Source organism: Myxocyprinus asiaticus, chromosome 36 (genome assembly GCF_019703515.2).
Source record: "Myxocyprinus asiaticus isolate MX2 ecotype Aquarium Trade chromosome 36, UBuf_Myxa_2, whole genome shotgun sequence".
Lineage (NCBI taxonomy): Eukaryota > Metazoa > Chordata > Actinopteri > Cypriniformes > Catostomidae > Myxocyprinus > Myxocyprinus asiaticus.
The window spans coordinates 17,510,094-17,524,067 of record NC_059379.1 but is presented as its reverse complement, the minus strand read 5'-3'; the positions used below and the strand labels follow the sequence as shown (position 1 = coordinate 17,524,067).

At 35.9% G+C, this 13,974-nt stretch overlaps 1 protein-coding gene across 5 annotated transcripts in view; it reads left to right on the top strand.

The window, feature by feature from the left end:
- Positions 1-3,707: 3,707 nt before the first annotated feature.
- Positions 3,708-13,974, top strand: part of LOC127426988 (zinc finger protein 438-like) — a 72,246-nt gene continuing 61,979 nt past the window's right edge. For 4 of the 5 annotated variants that reach the window (XM_051674257.1, XM_051674255.1, XM_051674258.1 and 1 more), the window contains exon 1: positions 3,709-3,871. The gene's annotated coding sequence lies outside the window, so the exon portion shown is untranslated. Of the gene's footprint in view, positions 3,872-13,974 lie in introns of all 5 variants that reach the window. The other variant, XM_051674262.1, reaches the window with a different exon arrangement.

Here is a 13,974-nt window from a genome sequence, read left to right as displayed (position 1 = left end):
ATTAGATTGATTTTTCCAGGTATTATAGACCTCCTTGGTAGTTTCATATGAAAAATTATGATTTTTGACGTTCATTTCACAAAACAATCATGCTTTAGTTAAAACTAGGCTTGCTTGAGCATTAAGTCTCGTTTTAAGTTCTGGCTTTCGTGTGTGGATGTGTTTTTAAAATGTCAGTTGGTATTATTAGTTGACTGCCACGTAATGTATGATATAGCATCTTATTCATTGTGAAACTGTGTTTTCTTAATGGCATGAATCGCACTGAAGTCCTAGACTTAAAATGCACGGCCTGCGGCTGTGTTTCAGCATGACACATTTCTTCTCAATATGTTGCAGGATTCTACAACTGATAGAAACATGAAACACTGAAACTCTCACCTGTATTTTACCTGTTCTTGACACTGACCAAAGAAAATGGTACCCTGTTTTTGGTGGGTAATATATTACCTTTTAATTTTCTTTAGAGGATATAGACCGAGATTTTCTATAAACTTGAACAGGGCACTGGATATGCATAGACTACTTACTACACGGCCTAGAAACAATTGGTTAATATTAGGGAACAATATGAAAAGGAGCAGGAGTGTGGTGAGATTACTTTTAGGAGGGGTGTTTAAAAAAGATTATTTTAGACCAGTATATTATAGTGTGCATTCACACACATTTATGCTCAAAAGTGAGCAGGTATGAAGGTCAGCAGTGCATGAAAGCTGCAACTAGCTACATATTTAGCCTCTCAAGCCACAAAAACCTACAATGTGTACAGAGAGAGCATGAAGGGAAGCATGTTAAATGAATAAAGTCACTCACTGCTTTTTCACCACATCCATTCCACTGCCCTGTGTCATGAAGCCAATGTCAACTCTATGGGAGCTAAAGAAAAAAAAAAAAAAAATGACATATCCAAGACAGAAAAAACCCTTTGGTTGATGATACATAACTGAAACGCTATGTCAGGTGTGCTTCTAGTGCGGTTGAGGGCAAAATTGGAGGCTACAGCATATTTATTTGAGGAAGCGCTCTCTATTACTTTCATTGTGGCATTTAGAGCTTTTCAAACGTAGGTTGTCTTGAAATCAAACCGAGTGAAAAAGAATCCCGTAAGCTTTCAGTTTGTACACTAGACAGCTGATGAACAGCCGGGTCATTGCACTTACTGGCCCCTGTGGAACAATTCATTGACTCACCTTTTCTCTGACTCACTGATGACCGTGACAGATTTTACAGACAAAAACATTCAAATGGCTCTTGTTACAAAACAGACAACCATAAACCATTGCAAATATGCCTGAGACAAGTGGGGGAGGAGGAAAAGAAAGAGATAGAGCAGACTGTAAACAAACTAACTTAAGAGGAACTTTTCTCTTTATCTAACTGTTTCTTGCTGCCTCATTTTCTCTTAGTAAACATGAAGTATTGACATCTGAATGTGCTTTGGTTCAAAGAGACAAGTGTTTCATTTTGATATTTAATAATCCTGGAAAGGAGAAAAGAGGCAGAGAGAGAGTGCGGGAGGGTGACGGCAGATTGGGGGTAACTCCATTTCATTGTTTAGAACAGGAGTGTCATTGATTGTCTCAATGTTTATGGTCCAGCATATTGCACAGATTCTCTCTCACTAATGTTGGGATTGAATAACATAACAGATACGTTACATTACGATAAGTACATCAAGGTGAAGTCCAATCATGAGATTAGGCAATAACAGTAGACTTAAAAATATATTAGAGATGAGTTCATGTTGCTCATGCAAATAGTTTGGGCTATGTATTTCTGTTCGTTAGACATATAGATACTGGGGTAACACTAATTTAAAGACAATGTGGGATGTGTTCTCTGAATAGGTGATTGTGCTTTGTAAGGCTACATTTCTTTAGAATATACATCTTCTTGTTATATTATTACTATTTTCTACATTTTAGAATAATAGTAAAGTCATCAAAACAATTAAAAACACAAATGAATGTATAGGGATTATGTGGTTTCCATCCATTCAGTGTGCCCAAACTCTTTGGTAGTGCAAGTGAACCAACCACCTCCTACAGTGTTTAAAAAGGGAAAATGGCCGTGGGCCACTCCTATATTAGTACAATTGGCTAGATTTAAAATGGGTTGAATTCTTCCTTTCAATCCTACAGAAAGGGTGGTTTGGAGTCAATCTAAATCCCAATGCGTTATAAATTGCTTTTTATGTTAGATAATGGTATGTACGTTCCAATGGAAAGATTCAAGTATGCTCAAGCCCTGGATAAGTGTTTCTGCAGGCAATCAGAATCCACTCTTAAAAAAAAAAAAAAAAAAAAAAAACTGAATGACTCTATAGATTGCTTCCAAAAATCACTTTCAAATCAAAAGCATATGTGTGTTTGTGTGTATTTATGCAGGTAAATCATTACCAGTTTCAAAGTTTCATCTGAATATTATGCATGCAAGGACACTCTTCCATACAATGACAAAACATGTATGCACAATGACACACTAAATGACTATGTGAAAACCACATTTTTTTTTTTTTTGGCATTCCACAGAAGAGAAAAAGAGATACAGAATCAGACTTAAACTATCCCTTTAAGAACTCATTTTCTGTTTTCTGTATAGTGATCATATCACACATGCAAACAGAAAACAAACTGAGCAATAAAGATGGTCTGCCACAAACAACAGTGCTGATGAGTGAGACTGATAAATCTGCCACCCGCCGTCTGTTTTTCTGTTGTCATCTTTTTCTGTGCAGGTCTTTAAAGTGAGCTTCAACTTCTTTTTTTATAGTTTTATAGTTTAATTATTCTCTAAACTGCTGAAGAAAAACCCCACAGCTAAAACCAGTCTAAGCTGGTTGACTGGTTTAAAGGGATAGTTCACCCAAAAAATGAAAATGCTTTCATCATTTACTAGTCCTCATGCCATCCCAAATGTGTATGACTTTCTTTCCTCTTCCGAACAGAAAGACATACACATCTGGTGTGGCATGAGGGTGAGTAAATGATGAGAGAATTGTCATTTTTGGGTGAACTATTCCTTTAATATGGTCAGACATCCTGGCACATGGGCTGGTTTTAGAGGGATCTGGGTAATTTTTAAACTGGCCAGGCTGAGAGACCAGCTTACACCAGCTATGGCATTCTTAAACTAGCTATGACCAGCCAACAATTTTAGGCTGGTTTTAGCATTTTTCTTTTTTTTTTTCTTCTTTCCAGCAGGACAGTCGAATGTGTAGAGGTAAAACACGGCCACACTGTCACTGCTACAAACCTACTGCACTAGTCTTATTGCATTAGTATTATCATGACGCAATCTCCACTTTACATGCAAGGAGATTGCGGTATAATCCCTTTGCAACTGTCTGTCCAACTGCGTCTGGCTCCGATTTTCCCGCTGATCCTTGAATCTGATTAAAAAAAAAAAATGTTGGACTGAACGTTTCTCTTAGAGTAGGCGGTGCTGACAGCATCTCGTGCGAACAACATTGGCGAGTGACATTTTCGAAGTCTCTGATTGGCTACATTCACAGAAGTAAACCTGTGTTGCCTAAGCCGTACCATTTTGTTTCTTTAAAAGGGGTGGACACGCAGCGTTGTTATGAATTGTGAGAAATATCTGGTGTTTTCTTTTTAAATATTATATCATACAATAAAAACTACGTTGAACATTGATAAGAAGCCTTGTGTAAGACACTTTACATTGTATTTTACATAAATATCATACACTTCCTTTTATTAACACCCATCGTTTGCGAAACGAGGTCTCATCCAAAATGGTTGTGGAGAAACTGTTATGAAGATGTGTCGATCTACTCATCAAATTTATGTGTTGCATGATTCAAATTAGGGACGGGTCCTCTCATCAAGCCGGAAGACATTTCTGGAAGGTGAGGCAAAAGATGTTTCGTTTATTTCCTGACAGCTTTTCTCTTTTCGTGCAGAAAAAAGAAACCCAATGAGCTCACCGTGCAGTCGTGTAACAACTTCATTTTCAGCCAATAGAAATTTAAAGAGCCTTCACAGGCCGCGGCCTTCAAGGATGTGTTTATAAAGATCAAAACACAACACTGTGCCTCAAACTACATCGGAACAGAGCTTTAGTGCAGAAACAGCAACGATACTACCCTGAAAAATATTGCAAAGTTGATATTGGGGGGAATCATAACACTATGCATAGTAAATTTAAACCTCATTTGAGTATTCTTTGAAAGTGACAGACTGCATTATGTACACAGTAATAGCATCGTTTCATTTATATATTAGTTGTGACATTACTGTGGACGTTGCAATTGCAGGAACGTTGTGCATCTCTTTAACTCGGGGAAAGACACATTTGTTGTTAAAATGACGTAAAAATGGATAAACAGGTTAACTAATTTGCTTTCAAATGTGTATGTCACTAAATGATCCACAAATCACTATTTTCTCTCTCACATTGTGATAGTTCTCATTATCTCATATTCATGGTTGTCAACAGGTGCTGACAGTGTTGACATTTGCTTCTAGTGATGAAGATAATCCCCATATGGATGTGTCAGTAGTAGTAATAACTGTAGAAATAAGGAAACGCTGAGTGTTTCATGCTTGTTTTACCTAAAAAAGAAAAAAAAGTTTTGTGGAAACATTTTACATGATGGCATAACTTTCTGTAGTACATAGTCCTACTATATAGGTACATACTAAAATACATATTATTAATTATATTGACATTACGTTACACCCACCTTTCACATAGTTCATACTTGGGAAGGTACTTCTAACATTTGCACTGCTAAGGGTGTGTATGTTACTTACCTAATGCATTAGGCAATGGGAAAGTGCGTCATCTCATAATGTAATATGGTTTTGTAAGTGTCTGATGTCAGCTCTCAGTTTGAAAATATCATCGGCCTACCTATTAAATGAGGTGCTATAAGTCCTGTTTGCTCATAGTATTGTGATTTGCATTGCTTGCACTGACATGAATTAGGAAGTAAGGCCTAATCTAGCACTAAATCAGAGTTGGGCAATCATAATTAAATTGACCACGTTGTGGTTGTTTGTTTATATACCATGTGATGACTAGTGGCTTTTCAAGCTGGTAAATCTCCACTGCTGGGTTCTGGTTATATTTTCTTGGTTAAGCTACAAATAATTCTGGACATTATATTGGAAATTTGCCCCAGGCATAACAGCAGAACATCCTTTGAGATAGCAAAGTCTGCTGAATGAGTAGAAGTGTCAGAAATGTCAGGAAAATAGTCTTGAGCAATTTGTTTTTAACCTATACACAAACATACACATACTTTGTTACAGTTCCTGGTGATGAGAATTGGCATTGGTGATGAAGTGAACTGGTAAAGCTTTATATGAAGACTGCATCAGCTTGGTCAGCCAGGTTTAAAACATTTGTAGGATTTTAAGCAAGCCACTTTTTATTTTACAAAGTAATGTTACTTAGCTTAAAGGGATAATTCACCCAAAAACGAAAAATTTTCTGGTCATTTACTCACCTTCATGCCATCCCAGATGTGTATGACTTTCTTCCTTCTGCAGAACACAAATAAAGTTTCTTTTTAAAAATATCTCAGCTCTGTAGGTCCATACAATGCAAGTGAATGGTGGCCAAAACTTTGAATCTCCTGCATAAAAGTAATCCATAAGACTCCCGTGGTTAAATCCATGTCTTCTGAAACGATATGATTGGTGTGGGTGAGAAGCAGATCAATATTTGAGCCCTTTTTTACTATAAATCTTCACTTTCACTTTCATATGCTTCTTTTGTTTTTTTGTTGATTCGCATTCTTCATGCATATCGCCACCTACTGGTAGGGGCTATTCAAAGGTGACGATTTAGAGTAAAAAAAGGACTTAAATATTGATCTGTTTTTCACCCACACCTATCATATCGCTTCAGAAGACATGGATTTAACCACCGGAGTGTTATTCATTACTTTTATGCCACCATTCTCTTACATTGTACAGACCTACAGAGCTGAGATATTCTTCTAAAAATCTTAATTTGTGTTCAGCAAAAGAAAGAAAGCCATACACATCTGGGATGACATAAGGGTGAGTAAATGATGAGAGAATTTTTAGTTTCGGGTGAACTATCCCTTAAAAGCTGTCCTGAAATGAACAGAAGACATATGACATTTGTGTTTGTGGTAAAGTGCTTAGTTGTCAACCATGTTGCCATGAGTTTTAAACTTTGTGTGTTTATCTTTTACTTTTTGCTGTGCTTGTAAATTAAAGACAAGCTTTAACCATAACGTTAAAACTTTATTATAAAATTTATGAATTTACGTTAATACTACTACTGTTTCAAGCATGTTTTTTTTTTCTTGGAAAAATAGCGAATGCGATTGACAGCAGGGACATTTTAAAGGAACTGTTCACCCAAAAATGAAAACGATTTCATCACTTAGCCTACTCACCCTCATGTCACTTGAACCCCTTATTATTTTTACACACAAAAGGAGATTTTAGGCAGTATGTTGTTGCACTTTCCCATACAAAGAAAATGGTTGGGGATCTGCCAAGCTCCAAAAAGGACAATAAAGGATCATATAAGTAGTGTAAATTGTTTGCTATATTCCAAGTCTTCTGAATTCATTTAATAGCTTTGTATGAGGAACAGACACAAATTAAAGTTGTTGTTTACTGATAATCTTTCCCTCTGCCACAAATCTGAAGTCTCATTTGCGGTTGCATGTATTTAAACTAGGGCTGTCAATCAATTAAAATATTTAGTACAATTTATTATGTAATGTAGTGATTGATCACATTTAATTGCAACAATTGAAATCACAGGTACGTAAAAATCACGTACTCCCTGTGTCCTTATAAACATGGAATAAACGTTAATTAAAATATACACACTAATATATATATATATATATATATATATGGTCTTTTTCCAGAGCAGCCTGTATTTCTCCTGAGGTTATCTGTTGGTTTTTCTTTGTATCCCGAACAATTCTTCTAGCCTATATCTAGCCTGCTCAGTGCATCCACATGAGAGCTAACAAACTCATTGACTATTTATACACAGACACTAATTGCAATTTAAAAAGCCACAGGTGTTGGAAATTAACCTTTAATTGCCATTTAAACCTGTGTGTGTCACCTTGTGTGTCTGTAACAAGGCCAAACATTCAAGGGTATTTACATTTTTGATCAGGGCCATTTGGGTGATTGCTGTTATCATTATGATTTAAAAAGGAGTCAAACAACTATGTGATAATAAATGGCTTTATATGATCACGATCCTTAAATAAAAGACCGTTTTTTTGCATGATTTCAGTCATATATATATATATACACACACAGTTGTGCTGAAAAGTTTGCACACCCTGGCAGAAATTGTGAAATTTTGGCACTGATTTTGAAAATATGACTGATCATGCAATCTATTTAAGGATAGTGATCTGTATATATATATATATATATATATATATATATATTTACTGTATACAAACAAACACACACACACACACACACACACACACACACACACACACATGTTGGTGCGGCTATCCTTATGAGGACTCTCCATAGACATAATGATTTTTGTACTGTATGAACTAGATTGTACCTACTAACCCTACCCCTAAACCTAACCCTCACAAAAAACGTTCTGCATTTTTACATAAAAAAAATAAAAAAAAATAAAATAAAAAAAAATCATTTAGTATGTGGTTTTTATTTATTTATTTATTTTTTTTTAAGCTATTTGAATTATGGGGACACTAGAAATGTCATCATAAACCACATTTATAGCATAATACCCTTGCAATGACCAGTTTGTAACCTAAAAAAAAGTCCTCGTAAACCACCCAATCCTGCCCACACACACACACACGTATAAAGTAATCTTATTAGCTAATAGCTATATAGTCTTATTTCAAAGTAACAAAAGCTCAATCTAGTTTCTGGGTTCTGCCTGTTCGTTTCAGTGATACAGTGCACAAAGCCATTAGATGTGTTTGATGCAGCTGGTGGAATGCTCCTGTACAGCCCACAAAGGTTTGTCAGATGGTTTTAGCATGTTGTATTGGCCCTTCTGCACAACATTGCAATGGCACAAGGAGTTTCTTTACCTATGGCATTGTTTGAAGTGCGCAATTCGTTTCACAGTTCTGACAGCGATTCTAACTCTGAAGTGAAGGGGCAGAACCGCCACTGACTTCTTGAGCACTGCCTTATATCAACCAGATAACAGATAAATCCTCCTGCATAAACAGCACTGTAAGCACACATTCAGTTCATCCAACATCTACAATACGTACGTGGTACATATTATAAAATCATTCTAAATTGTAATGCTGTATTATAGTTTTATTCTATTTATACTGTTTTATTGTGTGATGTTTTTTGGCCTTTTGCTTAAGTGGCATCTTTTTCTACAAATTTACAACTGTTCTGGTGCGGTGGTGATGAAAGCCCTTATATGGAAATGATACAATTTATGAACTTTGTGATGAACTTTCTGCATGGAGTCCTTCATATAGAATAATCTGGATTAATTAACATTAGAACGAGGGTAAGAACAAATTCATGTGTGTGCGCACCTGTTGTGAATCGGGCGAAAAATATCCGTAACTTTTCCTGTGCGTTTAAATAAGCAAAATCCGCACAATTAGGCCTGTTAGTGAATGAGGTCCACTGTTTGTATTTTTTCCATATCATTGAACTTAACCTTATTGTTTGCCTACTTACCATCCGAGCTAGTTTTACTTGTAGGTCTAGGTACTCATGCGTCAGATGGAGGCCTTTGGATTGTCTCACTTTGGTTGTGTCACGTTTCTGGAACTGACTGCCCCCTACTGCCACATCAAGGAGGTACATCAAGCTTGAATTGCTCTGATAGGATCATTCCTTATTACGGAATTTACATACAGATCGGGGGCATGATTAATTGTGTTTCTTTTTAAACATATTATTTGTTATTTAAATAATCCCACCAAATGAACACGCTAAATCAAAAGCCGTAATTTAAACCTATTGTGTCATGATTGGTCATGTGACACAAGTACCAGTGGTGTTACAGTACATCATCATTAACATAAAGCCTGACAAGCCTTCACATGCCAAGTTTAAATATGTTCATGTTGTGTACAATTGAAATTTAAAAGTAATTTTATTTTTTTATTTTTTATAAACTATTCTTTTTACCTTGTGCAATATTACTATACTAGTAAGTTAGAGACTAATTTTAAAGGTGCAATATGTAACTTTTGTCATGTAATATTCGCCTTTTTTTGCCAATGTGTGAACGGCTTGTAACGCAACTTAAAAAATGAGTCCTTCCCGGACTTCCTAGGTTGCCTATTAAAGCCTGTAGACTGATTTTCATGCGAATGGAGCAGGTCTGTTTTGCCAGGAAAATCCAAAGGATGTGACGTTTATGCGCGCTCCCGAGAGCCTCGCCTCAGTGCTTCCGCTATTCAACAGCGACAACAAATTGCAACACTAGGTAACGTTATCTTAGAGATGGAATCCAGCAAACATCCGGCTCCCAGCACAACACCAACTCTTACAGAAACTCTGAGTAAGCCAAAAACAAAAAAACAAAAACAAAAACATTCCCATCTGGCTAAGCGGAAACGTGATCATGGTCGAGTGAAAACTAGAGTGAACATCAGCAGGGCATTTGATTCCTGGAGGGACCTTCGTTCGGGTTTGGGGATCAAAACCGACCCTGAATTGGTTTTCTTCTTATTGGACAGGTAAGCTTACATAACTGCAAAGCATGTGAAATATAGTGCCATAAGGATTGATCTGTGTAATTTTAGCTAACTTGACCTTGCCTGATAAAGCTGACGAATTTCAAGCTACCATGTTTCGTAACTTTCAAATAATTTCAACGATCTTCTCTTTATACTAAATGTCAGGTTAATGTCAATGTTAATCTGTAATTATTCAGCAAGGTAAACTACAATAACACATGAAGTGAATGCTAGACAATGTTCAAAATAATGCAAAAAGCTCCAATCATTAGTGTAACGTAACTTGGTTATACAGAAAATATATACAATCTATTATTATAAAACAATAACGCATCGATATATCAAAATTACAGTTATGATGGAATCACATCAATACTGAATTGTCAACATATTTATAATGTACAGTCTATTTTATAAGCAGCTACTGTCATCATCCACCAAATTTAGCTAACAGCTTTTGATAAAGCTGGCTAGCTAGCTAACGCCGACATTGACTGCATTTATACGATAGCCTATGTATCATGCAAAGAAAAGTGATTACTTCAAACTACAGTCTCGCATAGTCAGACCTATATCCACACTTTGTTTTAGCCCTGTTCCAGCACTGGAGAGTCAAATATAATTATACAGTCTCAAAGTTTGTAGTAAAACAATTATAACTGTGTAATTTCAATTATGCTACCTCATCTGTCAGCATGATTCCGGTGAATCACGTTCAGTCTCTTTGTTTTGGTTGATGCTCGTGTCCCTATGGAGTGTGCGCGCGATCACGAGCAACAGGCTGCAGTTCACTTAATGGCCACAAGTGTCATTAATAACAAGGGTTTCTGAATCTTACATACCGCACCTTTAACATTCATGTTAAATGGAAAAACAGAAAGAGGATGATATTACAACAGCTGTGTGAAGTGTGAAATTTATTCAAGTAAAAAAAAAAATCTTAAAAGATTGCTAATGCAATTAACAGCAGATTTAGTCTTAAGGTATTTTAAGGACATTTGACTCATGCTGAAGTGACTAAACTAAAGTAGAGTCAAAAAGATAATGCTTAATAACAGTTTAAAATAACACAATATACTACTGTTATAAATATAAAATGGGTGTAGAGCTCTTAAAAAGTTTAGAAAGGGTTAACCTAAACAACACCAGAGTTCAGAAAAGCCTGTTCTGGTCAAGTAAAAATTTGTTCTCATCAAAATATTTTACTTTAAACTTAAAACTTGTTTAGAGAAATTTAGGGGATCACTGAGAATCTTCTGATGGAAATGCTGTAGCTGTTGGCAGTCAAAACTCATTTCTGTGGTGTCAGTGAACACATTCTTTAAGAGATTTTGCAAAAGGTTATTAAATACAACATTGCATGGACGTGTTGCACTGCAGGGAAGCGTGCGCACACACACACACACACACACTGCTTTTGGAGGATGCTGAGGTTTATTTTGGCAGTTGTCATGACGTTGTGTGGTTTCACATGTGGTGAAAGAGAGGGGGAGGGAGACCCTTTTCATAGCAGAGATGCTTATTTAACATTTCCGGTCAATCAGAACCATGTCAACTTCACTGCATGCACAGACAGACAGACGCACATCACACACACACACACACACACACACACACACACACAAAACATTTATCCCATACACACAAACCAAGCCAGAAAAAAGATTGCAATCTTAAACTCACCTTCAACTCCTTGGTCTGTGACTTTGTTGTAATTACTCGCAGGAGATTGCTCACCTATGTGTACCGTGCTAGAGGAAGATGCGTGGTCAGAAATATAGCGCGTTACACAATTAGAGATCAAAACTGCAGGAAACTGGGCTTTAATTACTGGGATAGTTCCTGAGCATATGCAGAACAAATGTCTTTGTTGTAACAGCACAGAACTTCACAGCAAGGTGCGAATTGTGGCCAAAGTAAATATATGAACCTGGAGCCCTGCATATTTTATGAGCAATTCATCTCGTTGTTTAAGGGACTCAGTTTACTGTAATCTTGCTGTCAAGATTCAGTATTTCCACCATTATCTTACATGTGCAGAATCCAAAGAGGTCATACCTGTTTATTTTACAGGGGGTTGCTGTAAAGTACTTTTAAATATTCTCTTACAATACACTTTTTGTTGTAGTTTCAGAAAGCATCTGCACAAACTTGACCCTATTTTCTACACCAGTGCTTTTATAGGTCCATAGATGTAATGGAGAATTCTAAGCACGTATAAGAACAATAGATTTTTACAGCTAACTGCACAACAAATAGCAATGTATGTGTGCCTGACTCATTTGGTTAGGTATATACCTGTAAGAAAATAGGTTTTCCTCTAAACTCTATGCCCATATTTGTGCTTGGGATTTATGTTGTTCCAAAGGGTCATGTGACATGTGCATCTTTATTACATCACTATTGTTACATTTATTTCTCAGGAAGGACTTTTTGAGAGATTTTGCTTAAATACAGCAAAGTAATAAAAACATTACATTTTTCAGCATTAGGCTAATTAGATGAATTAACAAAAGGATGAACGATGTCTAAAAGCAGGCCTGATTGAATCAATCATGTCTGCACTTACTCAAACTAGTTGTATATTTACATTTTAATTTTCCATCATCAACTACTTTATTTACAGTAAAGGAAAGAACCTGACCAATCACAGTCAGGCCAATTAAAGTAATCACAAAATAATCATTCTCTCATCATTTACTCACCCATTCCGTCTCAAACTCGTATTACTTTCTTTTTTCCATGGAACGCAAACGAAGTATCCATACAATGCAAGTAAATGGAGACCAACACTTTCAAGCTCTAAAAAGGACATAAAGACAGCATAAAGGTAATCCATACGACCATACAATGTAGTTTACTCCATGTCTTCTGAACCGATACTAGGGCTGAACGATTTGGACAAAAAATCAAATTGTTATTATTAGGGCTGTCAAGAATATGAGATTTGGCTGACGATTAATTGTCAAACAAATAATTGCGATTATGACGAATAATTGTCTGTTTTAGGGCTGTGACGATTAATTGTCTCGTTAAGGGCTTTCACTATTAATTGTCATATAACTGTCACATACACCTAAAGCAGTCATTTTTACATATTTATCTTCAAATATATAAATCAAATAATAAAACAGGGATAAACTATGATTTTCTTTAAAAGGCTTTAAAAATTTATGAATGACATGAAAAATAAAATAAATATCAAAATATTTTTAAATAATTAAAATATGTCTCTCTTTTTGGTCAACTTTAGTTTTGCATTTACACTTGTTTTTTTAACTCATATATTTTATAATTTTTTTATAAAATATACAAAATAAATATATATTATTATATTTATATTTATTATATTATGCAGTAGTAAAATATTAATTTCCTAATTTCTTCACATTCACGTTAGTTTAATGCTCTGATTAAACCCACGAGCCCTTATTTCTCATGGGGCAAAACCTTTGAGATTTCGTTTCATCATTTCATCACTCCACAGAAATCGATTAAGTGTGCATCTCCTCCTCTTTGTCACTGCATTTCATTAACACAGCGTGTATGAACCAGGAACATTTGCCATTACACGATCATTTAAAGTGAAAATGGAGCGCTTTGCGTTCACTATCAAAGTTTATACTTGTTTGTTTATACTTTCACGGGAGTTTGGCTTGAGCCTCTGCTGACAGCGCAGAGTGTTTGTGATTTGAACTGTGATATGATTAAAACATTTTTATTTTTTATTTTTTTATTAAACAATGTTCGCCCATGCTTTACTGCCGACCGGAAATACTGTACTAGAAAGGGTGTACTTGTGTCCTCTAAAAAGAACCAAACTAAATAAATAAATAAATAAAACAGTGAAACTGTTATACAGTAATAATTTATTATTGCAAATTATTATAGAAATATATTATTGTATAATAATAATTAGTATTATTACTATAATAACTTATTATTATTATTCAATAGTAATGTTTTTTTTTATTTTGATCCCTTTTTCTCCCAATTTGGAATGCCCAATTCCCACTACTTAGTAGGTCCTCGTGGTGGCACGGTTACTCACCTCAATCCGGGTGGCGGAAGACAAGTCTCAGTTGCCTCCGCTTCTGAGACCGTCAGTCCTCGCATCTTATCATGTGACTCGCTGTGCATGACACCGTGGAGACTCACAGCATTTGGAGGCTCATGCTACTCTCCGCGATCCACGCACAACTTACCACGCGCCCCATTGAGAGTGAGAACCACTAATCGCGACCACGCGGAGGTTTCCCCATGTAACTCTACCCTCTCTA